This window comes from Strix uralensis, chromosome 19 (assembly GCF_047716275.1).
Source record: "Strix uralensis isolate ZFMK-TIS-50842 chromosome 19, bStrUra1, whole genome shotgun sequence".
Taxonomy (NCBI): Eukaryota; Metazoa; Chordata; class Aves; order Strigiformes; family Strigidae; genus Strix; species Strix uralensis.
The window spans coordinates 2,806,084-2,816,583 of record NC_133990.1 but is presented as its reverse complement, the minus strand read 5'-3'; positions in this window follow the sequence as shown (position 1 = coordinate 2,816,583).

Sequence of the window (10,500 nt, the reverse complement as noted above, 5' to 3'; positions counted from 1 at the left end):
TACCTCTTTCCAGCTCTGCCACGCATCTGCTGGTGTTTGAAGCAGGAGCTAGTTCCTGCACTGAGCACTGGGCCTAGCAGGGTGCAACAGATAGGAGTGGAGATGGCATGGCGTGCTGAGGAGACAGTGATGGACCTGCTGAACTGAGAGTTGCCCCAAACAGCCCTTCCTTTACAGGCTGAGAACCCTTTAAAAAATGTGAACTTGCACAACAGCATCCAGCATAAGAACACTGATTCTCTGCTTGCTCTCATCAGGAAGAAAGGTGTGCTTCCATCCACAGCAGGTGACTTCCATCACTTTTAGAGGCACTGTTCGACCTCTGCTCATTTCACAGAGAAAAGGGGCACCTGTGCAAAAAAGACCCTAGGTCTAATAAGATCTTGCAATGCCCAAGAAATCCAAAAGAAATGAAAATGTGCAGGCAAGCATCTGCAGGAGCTCTGGGCTTTGTGGTGTCTTGTATTTGGACAGAGAACACATTTCCCCATCGGCAAGTATCAGGAAAAAAAGGAGAAAACGGAGGCAGCTGAGAGTAAAGAACCAGGTCTTTTCTATGCTGGATGCATGCCTGAACTGCTGAGGGAGCACTCCTGAGTCTTAGCTCCATTCTAGTCCCTACAGAGAACCAGACTCCTTCCTAGGCCTGGGAGCAGGCACAGAGTCCTGGACATCCACCTCTTGAGAAGTGAACCAAAGGGCAGGCCACTGCACAAGGCATGTCTCTGCATTTCTGTGTATGGGACAGCGCAAGAAAGGACAGCCTCCACCTCAGTGGGTTTTGAGAGTAGGAAATGATGTTACCAGTCAGAACACACCCACCAAACCAGGCACCCCAAGGGAACACAGGGATAAACACAGAGTTGTTGAATCCCAGTGTTTTTACGCAGGAGATGTTTGGCTTGGCACAGTAACAACACTGCTGGGCTCTCCCAGGTTAAGACACTTATGGGAGTGTTTACCAGAGAAGCAGGGAAGAGGGAGGTAGGTTTTTGGGTAGCTCTACTGAGTTTACATGCCTATGCTCCATGCAGTTGGCTCTTTGGATGCCCACCCACTGCTTTAGGGGTCCTTAAGGACAAGATCTTGTGAATTTGGGCTGCAGCTGTGATTGCAGTTTCCCTGGGGCTGCATGCCCCAGCAGGGAGAGTGCAGGGGAAGTCTAGGAAGCGATCATCTGCTCAGCTGCCAGCAGTCCCCAGCTGCAGCAAAGGTAACGCATTCGTAGCAGGACTACTACATGACCTACCAGGTCCTTTACCGGGTCTCTTCTCCTTAGTGTAACAGGCAGTAGCTTTGTTGGGATGTGTCTTGGAAGCTGCTCAGTTCCTGGTCTGTCCTTGGTAAGAAATGGAGGCACACGCTATCAGTCAGGACTTTCATCAGCACAAGGAAGCTGTTGTGCTGTGGCCTTGCCTTGCCTTGTGTGCTCTACCGAGGTGTGTATTTCTGCTGGTTCACCACTCCTGGTAGCTGAGCACAAAGTAACCAGCTCAGGGGGTAATCATAAGCAACCTTGGAGTGAGAAGCAGCCAAGAAAGAGCCTGGTTTATTCCTTCAAGCTGTATAGGTCCTTATGCATCTTGCCAAATATTCTACTCATGAGCCTGATATAAGGCCACCATATGTGCCGTGGGAAAAAAGTCCCAGGATACTGACATTAAGACACGCCGCTGTGCAGAGCTACTAGGTGAATGCTGAGCATAGGGTGCTTTGCTCACAGAGTGTGCTTCCCTTGGAAAGCTCCTGCACCCCGATCATGTCTCCTTCTAGGGATAATCTTCTTCTATTAACCCACAATGGTGTTCAACACACGGACTACTGAATCTTCCCCATGCTGCATTGCAATGTGTTGTAATTGCCATCTTCGGGCACGGTGCAGTTGCCCACATCTAAAGGTAGAAGATGCTGCTCTTCTCTCAGAAAGATTCAGCTGGGCACGTTTCCTTTTCTGCCTCAAACACTGAGAATCAGCAGCAGGCCTGGATGTGCTCTCCCTCATCATGCACAAAGAAGAGTGTGAAGTCAGCTGAATGACACTGTGAACCCGGAACCCTGGGTGCTTGCCAGCCTCTCCTGGGATGTGGTCTCCCCTCCAGGAACAGAGCAGCTGCCTCAGAGGAAGCCTTCTGCACAGTGAAGTGTACAGGCGTCACTCTCACGGTCTACCTTTATGCTGGCTCAAAACACAAGTAATCACAATATTTGCCCCTGTGAAGTGGATGTGAAAATGGCACTGTGGACCCAAACAAAGCCCACTTGGGCCTTCACTGTTCACACACAGAAGCTGAGCAGGGCTACAGTGGGATGACGACATTCTGTTCCTCACCTCTCTCCAGTCTGGGAACTTGGAATCAGCTCAGTGTTCCTGGGAATGCAGCTCATCGAGAAAACCCAGTGTTCCTAGTTATTAGTATGGAACAAAGTCAGTCTGTGCTGTGCTCCACCTTTACGGATCTGAAGAAACTTCTAAGGGGCCGTGAGTGTGCTGCTCACTCAGAATACTGACACTCACCAACCAGCAGCCAAAGTACTGACAGGTAGAAGTATGGAGAAGAGCTGCCCCACAAAGTCTGCTAGGGAACACTGAGCTTCAGTGACCGGGGGTAAGGCAGGAAACACAAGGACATCAGGCCTTCTGCTGTTGAGCTGCCGTGTCGATCACTGCCTGCTTGCACAGCTTAATGATGATTACGGTCACACCATACTATGATGACACTCACTGAAAAGGAGAACACCATTAGGATGAAAACTAAAATGGGAGAAAATGAAATTGACAGATTGAGAAAATCATCTAACAGCTGTTCTCACACTGAAACGCCCTGAAAATACTCCTAGGCTCGTCAGCCCCTTTGGCGCGCCTGTGTGACAGATTCTGAGGAATGTCTTATCAACTATAGCCATGGACTCGCTTAAACTTACACTATAAATCCCAAGGTGTGTTACTTATAATGCCACTGGCAGCGAATTGAGATCCGTCCCATGTACTGATGCTCTGTTGATGAATCTGTGACTGAGAGTGCCCACTGAGCATAGCAGACATAAGCATTGAAGTAAAACACTACTGAACGAGACACTGAAGCTTACTTTTTGTTGACTTGGGATTTGCTGCCATACACGGAGAAGAGGAGCCATTTTCCCCTGACACGTTATTTTTGGAGTCAGGCTGCTGTCACCTGCTAAGTGCTGATGCCAAGTGGGGAAATCATCGCTCTGTAAGAGCCCATAAAGGATGATCTCTCAGAGGAAGTTTTAAATAGATGCAGTGATGTGCTCCCCACACGGGCTGCAGAGGATCATGGATCTATGGCAATCTGAACAAGAAACAGCACGCTGTCTCTCCCAAGCACAAAAGCAGCATTCCAGTAATAACACCAGCAAGGGGACCAGCAACAGAATCTGGAAATTCCTTTCACTGACAGTTTTGTCAGAGAAGCCCAATTCAGCTGCTCTGTTCTACAGGCACCAGTGAATCCCTCTGATAAAAATCCAGGAACGCTGCCAGCTCCACAAGGTCCCTGTCACACCTCCCCATGGCGTAGAGGAATCACCTAGTACCTGAGCCTTGCTCTTAGGGTCTCAGAACCGTGCTCTTACACCTCCCACGGAATAGGCATGCCACACCCCCTCACCATGCCAGCAGCACAGCCCCAACATCAACAGAGTACTGCTGGGGAAACACAGTCCAGCACACAGGAAGGCTTTGGAATCGGAGCCCAAAGAGGTAAAGTCCAAGCTTAGCTAATGTGTGCGGCTGAGAGCAGTGTGCGGTCATGGGATGGCTCTGCTCTGAGACCCTGTGAGTCACCCTGGAAGATACTGGCTAATTGGGGGCACTTCTCAGGGAGCTGAAGAGAGTGATCTGGAAGGAAGACAATATACACCTGTGCTGCCTGACAAAACAGTGACCAAGTGAAGTGGTCATTGCAGCTTGAGCTGGAGAGGATATGAGATACCTTGTCCCAAATCTACTCGCTTAGAGCTCAAACAATGTCCCCATCTCTTGGGTTAAACTCAGACCTTGCCAAGTACAAGCCTCATGGAGAGAAAGGTGTGTCCCTAGCAGCCTTTAGTGGGTGAGCAGGGAATCTCCTCAGGATGGGGGATGCAAGGACTGTTAGAGGACCCTGACACTATGGCGGCTGGCTATCTGCTGGCATGTTGCCATCATTATTTCATTTCTGACCCATTTCCTTCCCTGTTCTTACCCAAGAGGCCTGCTCCCCCCCTCACCTGCCCTGTAGCAGGAGCACTCCAGTTGCTTTGATGGGTGATGGAAAGGGCATTTGGAAGGTCACCCTCTCAGCCAGGACCCACTGCCCAGCAGCGATTGCTTCCAGAGATGTTAGCTGAGAACATAAGAGGTGTCTGAGTAACTACGCAACTCGGGCACTCATTCAAGTGCAGCCCAACTTCAAGTGACAGTCCTACCAGCGACTGAGATGGTAGAGATGCTCAGTCTTTTGCAGGCTGCTGGAAAGAGGAGACACAACCAATAGAAAAAGCTGTGAGTCGAACTCCCTAAAGGAAATATGCATTCGCTTCTGTTTTCCCTGCTGTGAGGTCAGGGAAGACCTGCAGAAATTGTTCGCTGAGTGGAGAAGCAGCATGAGGAGATGGCAAAAGGCCATCCTGGTCTCTTCATGGCTACTCTGAGATAGGATATATCTTAACCAGATAGCCCACAAACAACAGTGTGGACTAGACATGGTATGCTAGGCGTGGAGAAAGCACTCCTCATATTTGATTCCATACGACTCAATGCCCACCAGCAGAATAAACGGGTTTCTTGGTGAGGAAAGTGCGTCCCTACTATATGCAGGCTCCAGCACACAGCCATGTCTTAGCAGAAGAACAGGGAAGAGGAGTTTTCCTCCAAAGGATTAGGGTGCTGGCATTTCTGTCCAGCTTGGGCTAGCATTCCTGGGAGTTCTTCTTTTACACGGAGGACTGTTGTCTGAAGAAACACTGCTGAAGTGGAGGCTGGGCATTCCCTGTCAGGCTGCCCATCTGGTGTAGTGATGTCTCTCTCAGCATGCTTAGCAAATGTTTGCAGCATAACTGACCGCACCATGTGAAAGCTGCACTTCTTAACAGTGGATGTTTGTCTCTTCTCATGCTCGAAATGCTTTTGCTTCACCTCTAAGCACGTTGGGTTCAGTGCTGAACAAATGCAATCCCTCCCTGTTACTGAATGGAAGTTTACGATATCTTTATTTTTTCACCTAGGGGGTGCCATACAGCATCACCCACGAGAGACACCATCCCATTAACCCTGTGGGTAGGAAATCCACTCTGTGAAATAATCTAAAAATCTCAAAGGAAGGAAGAAAATGGGGGAGGAAGGAAGGAAAGGAGGAAGGAAAGGAGGGAGGGAGGGAGGGAGGGAGGGAGGGAGGGAGGGAGAAAGGAAGGAAGGAAGGAAGGAGGAGTTGTGGATGCTTTGATAACACACTGACATCTCGATGCTGCTGTATCTCCCACTTCAGTGAGTAGTGTCCTCTATCAAGTCTGCCTTGTTACACACTCCCTTGAAGCTAGATCCTCCATGTCACATGATCCACTGGTGATTCACAGGGTGCACTGATCCCCACAGGCATGTTCTGCTAATCCAGACAGCATGGCTGATAACAACAGCAGCATGCTGCAAATCCCACAGGGACTGCTTTTTCAAAGTCATCCTTGCTTGCTTTCAATAATCTTCCTGATTATTACTTGATTAACAGCAGTCACCTTTCAAGGTATGTTTTGCTCCACCACACCAAACACAGCCCATGCATCTGTAACTGCTTTATGTTAACTTCCATTGTGTGTACCTGGGGAGTAAGGTATCAAAGCCCAGCTGTTAACAGACAGAGCTCAACCTCCATGCTGAGGACAGAAATTCCACATAGAGCTCCACTGAACTGCAGTTTCTTCTTCAGGAGGTAGCCAGCACATACATTCGTGCTGGTCATTTGCACCTGCTGCTAGCATTTGACCAAAGAAATGTTCTGTCAAAGGACGACGTCCTCCAACATCTTCCAGTTACATGCAAGGTTAGGTGGGACAGTGTGTTGTGTGCTACAGTTCTTCTGCCCGCTGAGCAGTCAGGCAGCTTTTCATATCTTCCTTTCAGGAAGCTGCTGCCCGCAGTTTCTGGGCTCTCCTTTGCAGATCTCCTAGTCGTCTTCTCACCTACAAATGGTCTTCTCTTGGAATACTTTTCCTTCTATGTCTGAACGGAATTTGGTTCATTACCTCTCCTTGACTCTGCCCACAGTCAGTTAGGCTCTTATTACTTATTCAGAAATTCTCCTGGAATTACTTTCATCCTTGGAATTATTCTCATTGCTTGCATAGAGTGATAAGGGGGACCCTGGGAACTACCAACCAGTCAGCCCCACATCAGAGACCGGTAAGGTCGTGGAACAGACCTTCCTGGAAGTTATGTCGAAGTCTATGGAAAAGGGAGGTGATTAGAGACAGCCAGCATGGCTTCACTGAGAGCAAATTGTGCCTGACTAATCTAGTGGCCTTCTACAATGGCGTGACTGCATCAGTGTACAAGGGAAGGACAACTGATGTCATCTACCTGGACTTCTGTAAGGCCTTTGATACGGCTTCCCCCAACATTCTTGCCACTAAATCGGAGAGTTATGGTTTTGATGGATGGACTGTTAGTTGGATAAGGAACTGGCTGGCTGGTTGGCCACATCAGAAGAGTTACAGTCAAAGGCTCAATGTCCAAACAGAAACCAGTGGTGTCCCTCAGGGGTTCGTACCGGAATCAATACTATTTAATATCCTCCTTAATGACATACCCAGTAGGATTGAGTGCACCCTCAACAAGTTTGCAGACAACACCAAGTCGAGTGATGCGGTTGATACACCAGTGGGAAGGCATGCCATCCAGAGGGACCCTGATGGGCTTGAAGAGTGGGTCCATGTGAACCTGATGAAGTTCAACAAGGTCAAGTGCAAGGTCCTGCACGTGGGTCAGGACAACCCCCACTATCAGTATATATTGGGGGATGAGTGGCTTGGGAGCAGCCCTGCAGAGGGAGGGGATTCTCGCCCTCTGCTCTGCTCTCATGAGGCCCCCACCTGGAGTACTGTATCCAGCTCTGGGGCCCCCAGTACAAGAAAGACATGGACCTGCTCGAGCAGGTGCAGAGGAGGGTCACAAGAGTGATCCAAGGACTGGAACACCTCTCCTATGAAGAAAGACTGAGAGAGTTGGGCCTGCTCAGCCTGGAGATGAGAAAGCTCTGAGGAGACCATATTGCGGCCTTTCAATATCTAGAGAAAACTTATAAGAAAGAGGGAGAAAGACTTTTTACCAAGGCCTGTCGCAATAGGACAAGGGGAAAAGGTTTTAACCGGAAGAGGGTAGATTCCGGTTGGGTATAAGGGAGACATTTTTTAAGATGAGGCTGGTGAGACACTGGAACAGATTGGCCCCAGAATTTGGGAATGCCCATCACTGGAAGTGCTCCAGCTCGAGTTGGATGGGGCTTTGAACACCCTGTTCTACTCAAAGATCTCCTTGTCTACAGGAGGGTTGTTGCACTAGATGATCTTTTTAAGGTCCCTTCCAATCCAAACCATTCTATGATTCTGTGATTCTATGACTCTACCCTCCAGCTTCTGCACGTCCATGGGAGTCAGAGATTGCACAGAGAAGTAGGACTTCAGACCCCTGCACTCACCCTTTCCCACTGGTTGTTTCTGGAGTCCTCCTGGGCAGGGCACAGGGTGTTTCCATCAGCCTCCCCATGTCCTGTTCAGGGAGCCCTGGGGTGAGCTCTGGGTTTGAACTTCAAAAAATGAGTGCTGCAATGCCAGAGCCCTCCTTGGAACAAGCTCTTGATGCACAGGCCAGTGCTTGAGGCTGGGTATTACCTTGGATCACAGGCATCATTTTTCTGACCTTGCCCCTGTGTTATTCACCGAGATTTATCCACTGAGCTCTTTTAATAACCAAAATGCCAGTGACCCAGGAGGAGAGCGTGTTTAGAACTGACAGTGTTTAAAGCAGCTCAAGTGACAGTGCCCTTTTCCTAGAACTGGATCAGTCACTCTCCAGGACTACCAGCAGACTGCCCCTTTCTCAGAGTATCAGCATTGTACAGGACTGCCTACCACCTCTAGTGCTCTGATACAGACAGTACTGTGTTCATAGCTTTTGTTGCTGGAACTGTACGAATGTGTAAGTGTGCAAGATATTTGGGATGGGATGGGAGTGCTGGACTGAGGATGCGTCAGAGTGCAGAGGATCTCGGACTGTATGCTGTGCGTGTGATTGTGTGTACAGTTGTGTTTGGGTGGGGTTTTTTTGGAGTTGTAGGTAGTGAAAGGCTACAGGGACCTCCCCAGCTTCCTGACCCAGTTGAGGACATTGCTTGCTATATGTTGGCACTGGGAACGTACATATTGGAGACATAGGCTTAAGCTCTTTAAGGCGCATTAGCACTTCTCTTTTGTGCGATGGAAAGCAGGAGGCATCACAGTGTATTTATTGAGTACGCATGTATTTGTGGCTGAAGATATTTCGTGGTCTAGGTTAATTTTGCATGTTTGTCTCTCAATCCTTAGAATATCTTTAATAAACTTTGAAAAATAAAAATAACTTTGACTATGAATAACTTCTTATTAATACAAGTGCTAGTCATTAAATGTTACACATTCCTTCTAGATCAGCTCTGTAACAAAAACACTGAATCTTGTAAAACCGGAAATGTTTTTTAAAAAAGCATTATAATTTTTTTTTTCATTTTTCAGGGACAATGTACCATAAGTAATTTATTTTTTTAAAACTAGGTAATACTTCAATATCAGTTATGACTGACTCAGCAACAGTCATTCCTCTAGTACACACATTCTGAATATTTCAATTTCTGCAAAATACTAAGTGCATATTTGCTTTCATAGAGATTTATTTCTTTTTATAGCTAAAGGGTCATCTTTCACACTCTAAGCACGAGTTGTATGTCCAACCTGAACTTGTATTCTGACTTGCTGTCTCTTGGTTTCCCTCTGTATCTAACGCTACTGCAGTCAATGTCCTGGCCTACAATATGTGCCTGGTTTTCCCCTTTTCAGTATAACATCTAATGAACTACTGAATGACATTTAGTCATGATTTGTCATTTGTACAATTGTCTTTTCTAATGCTGTAAAGGCAGTCCCTAAATTCACAGGACCACGTGTGCAAGACACATTGTATTTTTCCCATTTTATGTCTGGAATAGTTGCAGTATGGAAGTGCCAAAGAATGTCCTCTGGGTCAAAGATCAAGTTATCAGTAGAGACAGTAGAGGAACCTATAAATTCTACATCCAAGTTCTTTAAGTGCCTTGACTAGTCAAGATTCCCTTATTAATAGCCCTGTCAGACTATTTATAGGAAATGTAATCCCAGGAATGGTAAGATGTAAAACATTTCTAAATATATCTGGTCAAATCAAATGACAATTATGCTGTTAGTTAAGTTTGCCAGACAATGTTTTGCCAAAGATGGTTTGCCAAAATAAATTTTCACTGAAGGAAAAAGAAACATCCAGAACATCTGCATACCAGACCCTATAAAAGTCTCTTTGGAGTGCTGTACCCAGTCTTGACAGAAAATTTCAAGGTAAGTCTATGGCTCCTGTGAACTTCTGGGCAAAGCATATACCTTTTTATTCCATTTAACTTCCTATAAGTCTTGGATATCCATTTCTATCAGGCTATCAGGGACTGTCTCTATGATTTAGGTTTATGGTTGGACTTCAAGGACTTCATGGATTTCAAGGTCTTTTCCAACCTAGATGTTTCTGTGATTCTGTGATTCTATGACCAGTGATTTTATTCTAGGTTTGAAGGCGGCTTTTTTTCCTTCAGCTTATATATTAGCTCTGCACATCTGTGCAACACAAAATGAGTTACTATGTTTTTGAACAGGAGTGACTGACTTCCAGCCTCTGCCGCCAGAATTAATACCAAAATTTACCAGCTTTTAAGTTACAGGAAGAAATCCAACAGTTTAAGATTTCTAGAAAGCCGAACAGGCAATAATGACATTTCTATCTGTCATAATGCAAGATGAATTTTCCTAGCAAGTAAATTTTCCAGTGAAAAGCCACTATTTGCTATCAGACAAGGAAGTCTTTCAGAGGCTTTCACGTAGCATTTTAAAAAAAATCAGAGACTTATTTAATATGAAGTCTCTGTTATGGCAATGTCCATATTCACCAGAGTCCACAAAGTTGAAATAATACTGCTAAATTGTCCTACAATACTGCAACAATAAAGGACTGTTCTATACTTTGTTATATAGCTAGATGTCAAAGGATTAATTTCAGTCAAGACTGGGTACTTTAAATCCAACCTTTGACTTGTTTATACCTACTTAGATATTTGAAGAGAACAAAGTGCAGGAGATTTCCTCTCTTCCACATAAAACTGTTCACTCACTGACTCAACATGTCTTCTTTCCTACAGAGTACTCTGCTGACTGTGACTCCTGTAAAGTGCAGAC